Here is a 15,031-nt window from a genome sequence, read left to right as displayed (position 1 = left end):
TTTTATTCAAAAGAGCAATATTTATAGTAAAATCCTGCTTATACCTTAAAATGAAGTCCCAGAAATACTGGCGGTTATTCAGTTTAATTCTCTTCTAGATATTCCAGAAAATGGAAACATCTGACTCAATAGAAGAGTCCAAGTCCCCTTAATTACTTGTGTTTGCCTGTATAATTTCCTTCTCTTTTAAACCAAAGTTGTGTTTGGCAAGATAATGCTCTTTGCATCTCTAGCCACATACATTTTTATGTTAATGTTTTTCACTTTCCAGTTATAACATCCTCAAGCACAAATATTACGTTTTCTACTAGTCAAGTTAAACACTGTACATGCAATACATTTTCAGGAATAATAATAATGAAATCAATAGGAGCCAGTGAAATAACACCTCCCAAAGCCTTAGAAAATATATCTTGATATTTTTCCAGCTACTAAGTTAATGTTGGATAAAGCAGTATATCCTGCAGCTATCCTAGACCTATCAGCAGTAGTCTCAGAAACAATTTGTCTTTGAATTAACTGGATGCTGAGGTTGTGCTTTAAAAATATTTTCAAATCTACCGGCTGAGCATCAGATTATTTCAAATGATCTGCCAAACAGGCATAAAACCAAACAGACTTGGTCTACAATATTTCTTTAGAGAAATAAACCCATTATTCCTTTTCCCTTTGCTTATGGATGCTTCCTTAGTCACCATTCATTACACTCAGTCTGAAGTGTCAAGTACACAGACCAATATCATATCTTATACATCCATAAAACCTCACGGAATATAGTTGATTAAAAATAAGATGCTTTGGATAAATATCATTGTCCTTATTTTTAAAGCCCAAGTATTAATATTTTGCAAAGTTCTAACTTTTCATATATCTATGGCTAAATCTCCCGCAAATAGCTCAAGCCTGAAAACAGAGATGTGTATTTGCAGATTTTGGCTCCATTCACTTCTGGAGCTTTCATTATAGTTCATGAAGAGGAACTTCTTAATACATGAAGGGACCTATTAATGAATTTCTTGGTATTTCAGTAACTTAACCCCCTTAAATCAAGGCCAAGACACTAAATTCTCTTCCCTCCCATCTTTCCTTCCTTCTTTCCTGCATCACAGCTGTTCTGGGACAACTGCTATTATTATAAAAGGATAAAATATTCATCAGTGAATAAGAGACATAAAATTGCTGCTTTTCTGAATATTATAGTCAGCAATGAGAAGATAGACAACAAAAGTTTACTCATTCATAAATAAGACAGTTCCAGAAGGAGCACATGTAAGAAGATAATAAATAAGATGATGAGATACACAGTAACTGCAAGGGGCGTGTCCCACTTTGTATCGGGTGGTCAGAGAAGAGCTTGCTGTGGAAGTGAGAGAATAATAAGGTAGAGGAGAGAAAGAGATAGGGATGGAAATAAAGCTTCAGATGGAGATGAAGTCTGAGATGGAGGGGGCGAGGGGAGAGAACGAGAACTCAAATAGTGTTCCAAGCAGAGTAGAGAGTGGTACAAGGATTCTGAGGTTAGAATGAGTTTGGTGAATAAGAGGATCAGAAAAAGTTTAGGGAAGCTGAGAGAGGGAAAGTGAGAGGGAGAGTGAATGATTATTAGGACAAAATGAAGTTGAACATAAATAGGAGCCAAATCATATTTTGTTATGAAAGTCACTGTAACGAGGTTAACTTGATTCTTTGTGCAATGGTACTCTGCCAGGATGTAAGCAAATGACTGATTTACTATGCTTTTTTAAAACTTAGGGAGTTCTCAGCACATAATGACAATCGAACATTTTTGGAACCTCGTCATATTTTATATCCAGCAATGCCACATGACTAATACATGCTAAATAGTTCAATTTTCCCTAAGATTATTCTTTCAGTTCTAACCATATTCTTTTTCATGCTGAAGTCTGAATTGGATCCACATTACAGCATAATAAAGAAATAACAGATGATTTTATAACAAGGCCCTACATGTTTTGAGATCAAAGTGAAAAAGGAGGCACCGTTTTGGGAACCTATTTGTTAGAAGTTTGGAGTGGTGGGCAGTGGTATGTTGGTAAATGTTTAGCAACTGCCACTGGATCTCCAAATAAAAAGAAAGTGGTGATTTGTAGCATGTGTCAATTTTTGTGGTGTAAATACTCTCATGGTCAATTTCAAGCTACCGACTGGATATCATTGAATGCAGAGTTGTAAGAGATGCATACAACTAGCTCTTGTGAGCTGATATAAGCTGGTGCATGGGGGCTACAACACACGCTAGGAGTGGGGTCCAGTAGGACGGAGAATCATTCTTAGAATTTGACTCAAAGAGAAACATTAATAGCTAAACCAATAGTTGTAATTATGGTTTAATCAACATAATAACATATTGAAAGAATGCATTTTATTTATTTAATGCATTTAATTCCCTTAATTTTTGATCTTGTTGCCCAGGTAAAGTTCAGTATAAATTGTAGATTTCAATTTAGTGTTCTTCTGGAGGACTCTTTTTTTCTAGTAGTGGCTTGTTTATCTGCCTTCCTTGCATTATCCATCATTTATGATTGCTAAACTCCTTAAATTTTATTATAACTAACTTATCTTTGTTTATATTTTTATTAGGTTGGCGCAAAAGTAATTGCGGTTTAAAAGATGAACATACAATGGGATTTATAGATGATGTAATACAGAATTGTACACCTGAAATCTATGTAATTTTACTAACAATTGTCACCCCAATAAATTTAATTAAAAAAAAAAAAAAAAAAAAACAATTGCAAAAACCGGAATTACTTTTGCACCAACCTAATATTTATGTAAGTCAAAGCACCTTTAAGTTACTCATTATGTCACTTGGATATTTTATTCAATACTTAAGACTTTAGAAATCTAGACATCTAGGACAGTGGTTATAAGTTCCAGTATCCTCACTTTGCGGATGAGGAAAGTGGATTCCAGGGGTCCAGATCATTCCTCCATTGGCAAATCGAGTATATTAGAGTCCAGCTGTCCCCATTCCCTGTCCTGGTCTTTTTCCAATACTCTCTTTTGCTTTACTCCCAAGCATACAATTTTTAATTTAATACCCATTTAAGCACATATATTTCCTCAACTTCAGCAACCTGGTTCCCATTCCTTTCCAAAAACTGTTGAAGAAGAATACCAACCTTCACAATTAATTGCAAGAAACTTTTAAAACATCTAGTACAGTTCTTCACACTTTTATTGAAGAATTATCCAACACATGTTTATTGACCATCTACAATGTGCTATATGTATATCATTCCCTAGGGAGCAAGCTATGTCATAGTTGCACAGTTATAATTTTTAGAAATATTATGGAGTCAAATTGTACCTTCCTCTAACTCCCCAGTTTCTCCCTCCAGAAGTAAATAGCAGAAGTAGCGTCTATTTCGTGAAAAAGCCTTTCAAATATTTGAAGAACTTTGCTATGCTCACTTTTTCCTTTTCTAGGTGAATTATCTTCAGGTCCTTTAATTATTTTGCCTATGACATGTTTCCAAATCCTCATTAGTTCTATTTACTCTTTTCTGGGTATAGACATAGTTTTGTCAATGACCCAATTAAAGGTTGGTGTCCAGAATTAAATATATTACTCTACATGTTCTCTGACCAGGTCAGAGTTGGCAAGTACCTCCTCATGTTGTATATACTCTCTTTCACGCAGCCTAAGACTTAAGTGGCTGTTTAAAACATGAACAGGCCATTCTTACTGGGACAGCCACAATCTGCTTTTTTAATGAAGAAGCAGTACTTAATGACTGTGAGCTGACCTTGACTCTCCTTTTCCCATCATGTGCCTGTGTGCTGCTAAGAACAGGAACATCCTGTTGTCTTGAGACTGTAACCAGCTGTTGTCAAGGTATAGATAATACACACAGCTGCCGTGGGGAAAAAAAAAAAAAATTCCAGTTGAATCTTTTCTCAGACATAAGTCAGTGGATACTTAGGCAAATTAAGAGAGAAACTTCTATTCAATTGGATTTGTTGTCAAAAACCTAATATGGCCAAACCACATGGCGTTCACTAGGAAATCTGAAAGATGCTCCTTTTTTTAACTCCCAATAGCTATTTAGTCCCTGGACAGTGAAATCACTTTGATCGCAATGGTATCTGTGGGAGAGATAAACAGGTTTTTTAGGGGGTTCTCTCTAGAAAGCCTCTGCACTGGAATTCTCTGAACAGGGGCCTCCACCACTCTTCTTGTCTTACCCTGGGGAAGATAATTCCAACCCTCTTCTTTCTCCAGATGCTCTTTATTGAACAACACAGAACACAGCACACCCTGGGAGTGGGGAGGAGGTGCAAATTACCGGATATTTTACAGACTGGGCAAATATGAGACCAGTGAAAGGGTGCTTCCCCTAGAGGAGCACAGGCTGTTTTCCTAATCTGAAGCCTTTGGAAGAAAACCAAAAAATTCAGTAAAATACCCAGATGCTTCCAAAGAGTGGATATTTGGCTCAGCAAATACAGCACTGCCTGAATGTTCTGCTTGTCAATGGGTTGTGGCATCACATAGACAGCCGTAATAAATTAAAGGCTAAGCTAGGAATAGAACTAAGACTTCCTGATTCATAATCCAAGGTTCTGGCTCCTACACTGTCTGTGATTCCATACGCATCTTACTGGCTATTCTGGGCTGGTGATACTCCTTCCTCACCCGTAAAAGAAAGGGACCTTTTAGCAAAAGACTTGGCTCCGCTTCATTCTGAATTATTTGATCTGCAGCCAGCTGGACTAGTATGAAATCGCATATTAGTGTTATACATTTTATTTGACAATAAATTCCTCATTCTGGACTCTCCTTTCTTAAAATAATATCCTGCCTAAAGAACCAGAAAGTTACTAAATCTTTTTTACTTCAGAAGCAGTGAAGATTTTCATCTGAACTGACAATCAGAAGATGGAAATAATTAACATATGTCAGAATTTCTAGGCAAGTTAAATAGTCAGCCTTAATTTTTATTTTGGTGTATTTCAAGCTGAAACTTATGTAGACTGGGCAGTAATAAAACAAAACAGCAACTATTTCTTTGCCAGATAGAGTCTGTTCAACCACAAAATCTTTGTATATTATCTTTAATTAATAATGTGTCAATATCATTTTAATATTAGGTGCGGGAGAATCGTAAATAATATCCTCATTTAAAGTTGCTAGAAGGAATCTTTTAACTGATATGTAAACGGTGGCTTTATATTAAGTGTTTATGCTCACTTCCTACTTATCTCCTTCCATTTATAAGGCATGGGGAGAAAATTGGTCTCTCCTTTGCTTGACTTTTAAATTTCAACTAGACTTCAGATAGAGCATTTCTGAGCTGAGATTTCTGAAAATTGCCTACACAGTCTCCTGAATGGTTTCAAAGACATTTATGCAGCTGGTCCTAAGGAGTGCTCAGAAGTGGCAGGTGTGAACCAGGGAGAGAATTGTGTGGGCAGTAATTCCTCTCCATCCCAGGGAAATCCGAGGGTGACTTCCTCCACTTTTGGGACTGGGATATAATTTGTACCTAAATAATTTGGTATGCATTCTGAAATCGGTCTTCACTGTAAGTGCTAAAGGTGGCGATTGACATTCAGGGTTAGTTAATACCCTTATAGACACAAAGTGTGCTTTTCTGGGTAGATTATTTGTTCTGTGTCATGATAGCTGCAAATCCCTGCATTTTTGTTTTGTTTTGTTTCTTTGTTTTTTTTTCAGCTCATCATTTTGGTTCAGGTATTAAAGGAGACAGGACTTTTCGTGGTTTGAAAACATAAGAAAACCATCTATTTAACATTAAACTTCCATAAACTGTTTTCAGGAATTTTATGATGGTCTTTCTTTAGGTGTGGATAACAAAGACTTAAATAGAATCTATTCTTTTTCTATAAAAATGATTTAATTCAGAAAAAAGTCTTCCATTGACTTGGCTTTGTCTACTTATCTTGTTTCACCTCTCATCACTCTCCCGGATCTTGTCCAGTGTTTCTCAAATGCCAGTCATCCCGAGGCCCGTCAGTTATATTTCTTAATGTTTTTCTTTAATTAGACTCAATCTTTTTTGCAGTTGAAAATGCATTTTAATACATAAATGTTATAATATATAAATTATAGTCTCATATTTTTCTGATTACAAATTATCAAAATAAAAAATCCCTATACTATCTGATATAATCTCCTATAAACCATATCATGTTTTAGGAAATGCTGTGCTAAATAAAGGACAGAACTTCCTTTGGTCTCTCAAATATGTTCTCTCTCATTTGCACCTTGGATTGCTATTTAGCAAATAAAAATATTGGATGCCCAATTATATTTGAATTTCAGAAAAACAAAAATATGTTTTTGGACATAGGTCCCAAATACTATATGGAATAATATTGCATGGCACATACTTATACTAAACCATTTTTTGTTGTATCTGAAATTCAAATGTAAATGGGAATCTGTGTTTTTTCTGGAAACTATTTTTGACCCATGTAATAATGCTCCTTTGGCATAATACACTCTCCCCTGCCTGGGGATATCAGAGGAAACCCTTGGTTTCAAGTACAATGTCACTCCAATAAAGAGGTCTTTGACAAGGTTGTTTCGTTGAATAAATGAAAGTGATTGCCTTTCAAGTTTAGTTATACAACTTCAATGAATGGAAATTTTCTTGTCTCAGTATCTTATTTAGTGTTAAAGTCCTAGGCAAATCAAAGAGTTGCTATTTTGGTTTTTCTTCAGTAACAAAATAAATTATGAAAAATGCAGGAGGCTACTCTTATGATCTTTTTAGAACGGTAAATTTACTTAAATTGTTAATGTTTTATACTAAATCTTCCATGGATGAGTTTAGAGTACATTTTGCCATTTGTATATTTTCTCACTACTACCACGTGAGGTGTGTCTGTGGCTCTTTTGACACTAATGAAGAGTCTTCACATTGACAAAGTATGGGGACTATTTTTATCTAGCCCAGTCCTTTATTTTCACTTTTTTCTGAGGAGGTAATTACTTTGGCAAGTTTAAGACTTCACCAACTGTTAACAAATTCAGTTAACAGCAGAATTAACAATCTAGGTCTCCTGATTCAATTCATCTTTGCTTCCTGTTACCCAAGTAGTCCTATAAGGCATTTTCTTTCATTCTACTGGTGACCCAGAAGGATTTATTTTTCATACAAATTTACATGCATTGAGAGATCTAGGCTGAATACATATAGATTTAAAAAAAAACAGACTTAGTCACATATAGGTACTGCTTTCTTATAGTTATTAATCTACAAATTTAGAAGATGAAACAATATCATTAATAATTTGTTCCTTTCCTCCTTCCCTCCATCCATTTTTTCCTTCCCCCTTTTCTTTTTTCTCTTTTGTTCTCTCTCTCTTTCTTCTTCTCCCCTCCTTTCCCCTCCCCTTTTCTCCCCTCCCTCCCTCCCTCACTACTTCCTTCCCTCTCACCCTTCCTCTCTTTCTTTCTCTGTCAACAATGAATTCTATCAGTGGTTTTCAAATGTTAGAATACACCAGACTCATTTGAAAAACTTGTCAAAACACAGATAGCTGATAATACAGTAGGTCTTTTGTGAGGATGGAGAAATTGCATTTTTAACAATTGCCCAGTTATTGCTGTTGGGGCCACACTTTGAGAGCTTCCGAACCACCTGTTAGAGCAATAGTTTTCAACAGTGGCTGATTATAAATATACTTGTAAAGCTTTGAAACTTCCACATGCTAAGGCTCCATCTACCAAATTCTGATTCAGTAAGTGTAGGGTGGGGCCAAGCTAGTGTCGTTTTTATAAAGTTCCATAGAAGTATTCAAAGCATAGTGAGAGTTAAGGCATACTGAAATAGATTACACAGAAAGCCATTTCATGATTTCTGACAAAAATTAGGACAATAGGAATTAGATTCTCATCCACAGTAATTCCACAATAAGAAATCCATTAACCTCCTACAATAATGATTAATGGAAAAATAATATAATAAACTCTGATGTACCTATCAGCTTTAAAATTGTTAATATTTTGTCAATTTTATTTATTCCTCTTTACTTTTAAAAAATTGGTATTTTAGGTAATTCCCAGATATCATATTTTACTCACAAATGATTAAATTGATTTTAAAATTCTTCTGCAAGTTGAAAGGAACATTAATCATAAAAAAAATCTCAAAAGCAAAATAATCCAAACATTCTATGGAACACAACACTATAAAAATCCACAAAAGACTGATAAAAGTTAAAATATAATTGACAGACTGAGAGGACATAATTGGAGCATATATAACAAAGAATTAAGTAATTATAGAAAGACAATCTAATTGAAATGGTCAACGCATACAAAAAGGCTACTCATATAAGAATTACTGATTTAAAACCCTAAACATCACTGGTAATCAAAACAATGCAAATTAAACAAAGAATGAGAATTATTATTTTTCATCTATCAGATTATCACACACACACAAAGACATCTTGATGATACTCAGCATTGACAATGTTTTAGGAAATGACATTTCTGCCTTTCTTGGAGAGCAGTTTGGCAGTAGCTATTAAAATTAAGGTAGGACATACCTTCAACCTGGCATTCTAATTTCAGATCTTTACCCTAGAGAGTTACTTACATTCATGACAAAATTAGTGTGTCTGATAATATTAATTGAAGCATTCTTTTTTCCTAGTGGCCAAAGAACTGAAAAGGACCTATATGGTCATCGATAGAAAACTATTTAATAGGTTATGGTACTATTATTCTTTTGGTTACTACACAGTGGTTGTAAATGTGAAGTAGATTCACATACACTAACAGAGCCATAACTAACCTATTTGGCTTTTCCATTTGAGTTAGAAAATCGTGCCCTTTGGAGGGATGCAGCCCCACGCCAGGGTTCATGCTGGATGAGTAAAACACAAGTTGCTCATCATTCCCCACTCAGGACTATTGATTACTTCCCTGTGCAGGACAAAACCTGCACAACTGTACTTGGGTTCCTGATATTCATAGGGAAAAATGTTCCAAGAAGGCTTGTTAAATGGAGAAAGAAATGTGAAGAATAATACTCTATAGCATATATGCATGCATGCACATGCGTGCGTGTATGTGCACACACGCGCACACACACACACAATATTTTTATATGCACATGTATAGAAGCACAAAAAAAGATCTGGAAGGATACCTATCCTTGGGAGTGAGGTTAAAATTGGGAAGGGGCAAAGGGGACCTAAACATTTTTCTGTATAGTTTGACATTCCTACAATGGATATGCGATTATGAATTACATTAGTGATTATTGTTTTTTTATTAGGTAAAAATGTAAATATTCATGAACAAGAAAATAAAGCTCTACAAATTAGAACTTTAGAAAGCTGACAAACATCACAAACATGAAAAAGCCCAGGAAAAATTTTATTAGTTAAACGTGTAGCACACTTTATAATACTTTTATTTCTACCTTTTTCTTTATCATGAGTGATTTAAAAAAATTTTTGACATATCCATATATTGGCATTCTCTGAATCATTTAAAATAATTATTGAAAATCTTTGCTATTGATATGGAACAAAGTGCACACATTCAGTAAATAAGGTTACTAAATTGTACCTAAAATGTATTTCCATTTTCATATGTGTAGAGACTATTTACCTTTACCAAGTACTTCTCATTCCCTGAGTGCCACTCTCCATAGACCAAATTATTAAGATCCTAGTGGTCATATCTTTCTGTGACAATCACACTCAATATATTGACTGCTGGCTGGGCCAATTTGACATATAACCTGGTCTTCCTGGTTACTCATCAGAAATACAGTTCTCTTCTCACAGACAAGACACATTCCTAAATAGTTGCACTAGTTTATTTAGCCCAAAGATAGAAAAGAATACCATTGTGATCGTATAAAAGATTGTTTAAAAGATTTTACAAAGAGGTAAAAGAATACCACTATGGCTCTCTATCATAAATCCAAATTGACATTTTGTGAGAAGTGATATAATAGTACTCTATATGGAAAAGCTAAGATTTACAGAATGGGAGAAAATATTTGCAAATCATAAATCTGATAAGGAGTTAATATCCAAAATATATAAACATCTAACACAATTCAATAGCAAAAATAAAAAAATAAATAAAAAAAGCAAATAAATAATCTTTTTAAAAATATGGGCAAAGGACCTGAAAAGACATTTTTCCAAGAAAACATACAAACAGCTAATAGGTACATGAAAAAGTACTCAACGTCAGTAATTACCAGGGAAATGCAAATCAAAACCACAGTGAGATGTTACCTTACACCCGTTAAGATGGCTATTATCAGAGACAAGAGATAACAAATGTTGGCAAAGACGTGGAGAAAAGGGAATGCTCATACACTGTTGGTGGAAATATAAATTGGTACAGCCACTATGGAGAACAGTATGGCAGTTCCTTAGAAAATTGAAAATAGAACTATCACATGATCCAGCAATCGCACATCTGGGAATATATCACCCCCCAAAATGAAATCGGTATCTAGAAGAGATATCTGCACTCACATGCTCACTGCAGCGTTATTCACAATAGCTAAGATATGGAAATAGCCTAAATGTCCACAAATGGATGAATGGATCACCTCTTAATAAAACACACACACACACACACACACACACACACATTGGGGCTGCCAAAATAATGTATACACATGACTTGTATTCATCTTTTGTTATCAGTATATATTATTATGATTTTAGTACAGTTTTTTCCTTTCTTAAAATGTGTATGTATTTTTTTGGCACACTGTGTGTGTGTGTGTGTGTGTGTGCACGTGTGTATAAATGAAATATTATTTAGCTGTAATAAAGAAGGAAATCCTGCCTTTTGTGACAACATGGATGATAACATGGGAGAGCATTATGCTAAGTGAAATAAGCCAGACAGAGAATAATAAATACTTCATGGAATCACTTCCATGTGGAATCCGAAAAAAAAAAGCTGATTAGAGGAAAATGCAGAAATGTAGGTCAAATGGTACAAAATTTCAGTTATAAGAAGAAGAAATTCTGAAACTCTAATGTACAGCATGGTGATTATAGTTCATAATATTGCACTGTATACTTAAAAGTGCTGGGAGTAGATCTTAAGTATTCTCTCATATACACCTACACACACATGAGTTAACTGTGTGAGGTGATGGATCTGTTAATTATCTTGATCTTTGGTAATCATTTCACAGTGTATATGTATATGAAATCATCACATTGTACACTCTAAATATGTACAAATATATTTGTTAATTATTCCTCAAAGTTTTAAAAATATGGAAAAAAATCAATGATAATTCAATTCCAGGATGTGCATCATTTACTTTTAGGTAGCATAAATATTTCTTTCATTGATCTTTTTTGATGATTACTAATTAAAAAAAACAAAACTAGTCAGTAATAGCTCCATTATACTATTATTAAGCATTTTATTCATATGTAGTCTCCTCAATCAATTTTTAAAGTTCACATGAGAAGAAATGGGGCCTCATGCTTCTCTGTAACCATTAAAGTACCTAGCACAGGGAATGTACATAGTAGGACTCAAAAATATTTTTTGCTTAATTAGCAACTAGTTATCTACTAAGTACCAATCTTTAATAAGCATCAAGATAATACTGTCAATTTCTAAAAGTCAAAGTTTCTTCAGAAAGAATGCAGAAACAGATATTATGGGAACTCTTTCTTTATAATCGTAGAGAACTTTTCAGATGCACTGATTAGAAAATGTGTTGGGTAGAGAGTGGTTCATTGTTTGTGTCCTTATAAGACTTAGTCAAAACTCAAAAATGTCTTTGTGGTATAATATTTCTGAGGGAGAGGGACATTTGAAAAATAGCTTTTTACTTCCAAAATACAGAGGTTACTCATCCTCCAATTCCCTGAGATCATTAAGACCCGTTTGTTTGCCTTTCTCTTATGCATAAGGAAACCAAATAATGCCTTCTTCTTTCCCAATATGGTAATAACTCTTAATCCAAATTTCTGCCTAGGGATCTAGCACACTGAAGAAAAATTTACATATATATTATATATATATATATATATATATATATATACACACATATATACATATATATTGTATATATATAATATATATACATAAATATATCTCTATCTATCTATCTATCTATCTATCTATCTATCTATCTATCTATCTATCTATCTATCTTGTTTGTTCTCCACAAAAACTAAGTTATCATAAAAGAGACCAATACCTTAACATGGTTTTTAATTCAAGTGGTCAAATTCAATACTATATGAGTCTCCTGTGGAGTTGATTTGTACCTATTTCCAATAATGAGTAGTGATACTTTGGCTATTAATTGTATACACGCAAATAAGCACAAATGAAAATGTGACTGATAAAGCTGGTGAGTTAGAGAGCTTGAAAGTAATATTAAATAGTATTTAAATTGAGATTCGCGTTTTCTTAAAATATTATGGTTCGAAGTGTATATGCAGAATGCATATTTAATGAGGGTTGAACTAATGATTAAAGTAACTTTTTGTGTTTTCAAAAGGCGGGATTTAAGACAACACAGCATCACTCTTCTCAGAAGCCCAAGGTAGATGGAACAATACTTATTATAAAATTCTGTTATATTCATGATGAAATTATGAAACAGACCACAAAGTAGTAATTTAGAGCTGGTAAGGACTTTAGATATTGTGCAGCTTTTTTTACCAATGAAAAAAATTGTCTAAGATTAGTAATACCAAGAAATAATTTGTTTCCTAGGTTTTGACTGCAGGAATAGGTATCTGGAGAGAGAGTTAAAATGTACCCTGGAAAGCTACACATTGTTACTGCATACATTAGTTGACAAATAAGCATTTTTATCACTGTAACTCTCTTCTTTTTGAATGTTTAATTTACTCTTGGAGCAACTTTGGCCCATTTCTCTTTCTTTAGTCCTGGTTCCTGGGACGGGGTTGTATAAATTATTTTCCATATTTATTGAGCAACTGGTCAATAGATAACACTGTGCTGTGTAAAAGAGGTTAAAACAAATCCTCTCTTCTTTCAAGAAGTTTATATAACATCTAGTAGACTGATATGCAAACAAACAGCAAAAAAAAAAAAAAAAAAAAGGAATGAGTATGAATTTAGTGCTAGAACAAAATCCTGTTAAAGCAAACAAATAAATAAACCCAAACAAAACAACAACAAAAACAAAAAAAGAAGAGTTTCTGGTTGGTGATGTGGGATTCATTGAGAAAACAAACTGAATTGAGTAAGACTGGGAAGACTGGAAGGCATAGAAGTGCAAATTGTGCTGGGAATATAATAAGACATAAGACATGTTAAAAAATTGCTTGGTATTATGATTGAGCTGAGGAGTGGTGTGAGACTAGCTCTGGCTAAATAAAGTCTTGTGTAAAGCAGAATGAAAGCTATAAACTGAATACACATAAAGGGTTGTTGAATTGAACTGAACTGCATAGATTTGCCTTGTTCCCCAAGCTTATGATGCATGTTATCTTTCCATTTTTTCTATTTACTCACCCACTCCCCTTATCCAGATATTCATTATGATAGTTTAATGAGAAAAATAATTATATCATTGTAAAAAATGTATTGAAAGTGGAAAAAAAAAAAGAACACTTTCTGCTCTCTCTGTAATTCCTACTCCCTGACAGGGTCATCTCTGTACAGGGTCTTTAGTGACGCAGTATTTCTCCTATTTGTTTTCAGGTGAACCTACATTTTCCATTTAAGTGGTTTGCAGAAGTAGGCATGTTTTTACAAGCTGGTGAGGAGGGTCCTCTGCTAGGTCAGCAAAGTTTCACCTCATGTTCTTTGTGGTTAACAGTTGAGTCCTAGTATAAAGCACTCATGATGATGTATTTTTACATATATCAAGTTGCAAGGCATTTCTTAAACATTCTGTGATAATTTATTCAGAAATTTCCACACAATTTCTGCGTTGGTGTCTGCCATTACTCAATTTAATACAATTCTATTCAAATTTTATTAAACCACAGATGTTTGCTGATGACTGGAGGGTCAAATACATGAGAAAGCATAGATCTTTTAGTAAAACTGGTCACCATTACTGATAAAATAATTCGAAGAACATGTTCTTCTATTGAGAGAAAGTTAAAGGAAGGACTGGATAGTTTTATTCTAAATGTCTCTTTGTGGATTGAAAGGGTTGAACCATTATAGACTTAGAAAGCACAACCAAGGGGAGAAATAAGAATTATGAACTCATTATTTTTAAGATTCTGTTATTTGCTCAGCACAATATAACCTAAATGTGAATTTTGCTATGACTAAGAAAATAGGAAGTAAATTATGAAATGTCTTTATTCCATTAATAGGATTTTAAGAGGAGATTTCCTTATGTTATTGAAAATAGAAACACAGAAATGTTTTTGTCAGAGAGTTCTCATGGACTTGGGAAATTAAAACAGAACAAAACAACTTATTGTCCCACCTGGAAAAAAATAAGAGTAATGGTTTAAAAAAAAAAAATCAGATCTCTATTATTTGCCTTAGGATATTCCTTGTGTTGTTGGTCAGAAATTAGTTACTTACTAGAACTGACCTGCTCTGAGCACGTATTTATAACAACCTCTGCATTTATTACGGTAATACTATGCACCAATGCATGCTGAATATAAATGGCCATAAATAAATGTGATAACAAGCATTAATTGCTAAATTTTGTAAGGGAGTGAGTAAAGAGAATTCCAGAAATTTTCTCACATGCCATGTCTCTAAGAATATTGTTTCAAAAGTCCTCTAAGCATTTAGGATATGCTTCTCTTTCTGAGTTCCTAGGACATAACGTGCAGGAAAAGAAGAAGGGTTCGGAAGAAAGCATCATTATCTCTAAGGGAAAGAAGCAAGCACCACAGATGTGCACATCAAGCTGCTGTTTCCCACAAACTCCATGGCTCCTCTTGAGCACAGGAAGGGAAAGAAAAATCCTCTAGAAAATTAACCACATGTTAGTATTGAAATGTTGCCAAGAACACAGACAGCCCTAGAGGGTTTGTTTCAAATCAATGTTGATGGAGCCATGTG

At 34.1% G+C, this 15,031-nt stretch overlaps 1 protein-coding gene across 2 annotated transcripts in view; it reads right to left on the bottom strand.

Annotated features, from left to right (window-relative positions):
• Positions 1 to 15,031, bottom strand: part of DLC1 (DLC1 Rho GTPase activating protein) — a 378,978-nt gene that overhangs the window by 291,549 nt on the left and 72,398 nt on the right. The gene's annotated exons all lie outside the window — the stretch shown is intronic.

This window comes from Rhinolophus sinicus, chromosome 16, assembly GCF_057876585.1.
Source record: "Rhinolophus sinicus isolate RSI-liver-muscle chromosome 16, RSI-T2T, whole genome shotgun sequence".
NCBI classification, from domain to species: Eukaryota; Metazoa; Chordata; class Mammalia; order Chiroptera; family Rhinolophidae; genus Rhinolophus; species Rhinolophus sinicus.
The sequence above is the reverse complement of the archived record's forward strand: the minus strand, read 5'-3'. Positions and strand labels throughout refer to the sequence as shown.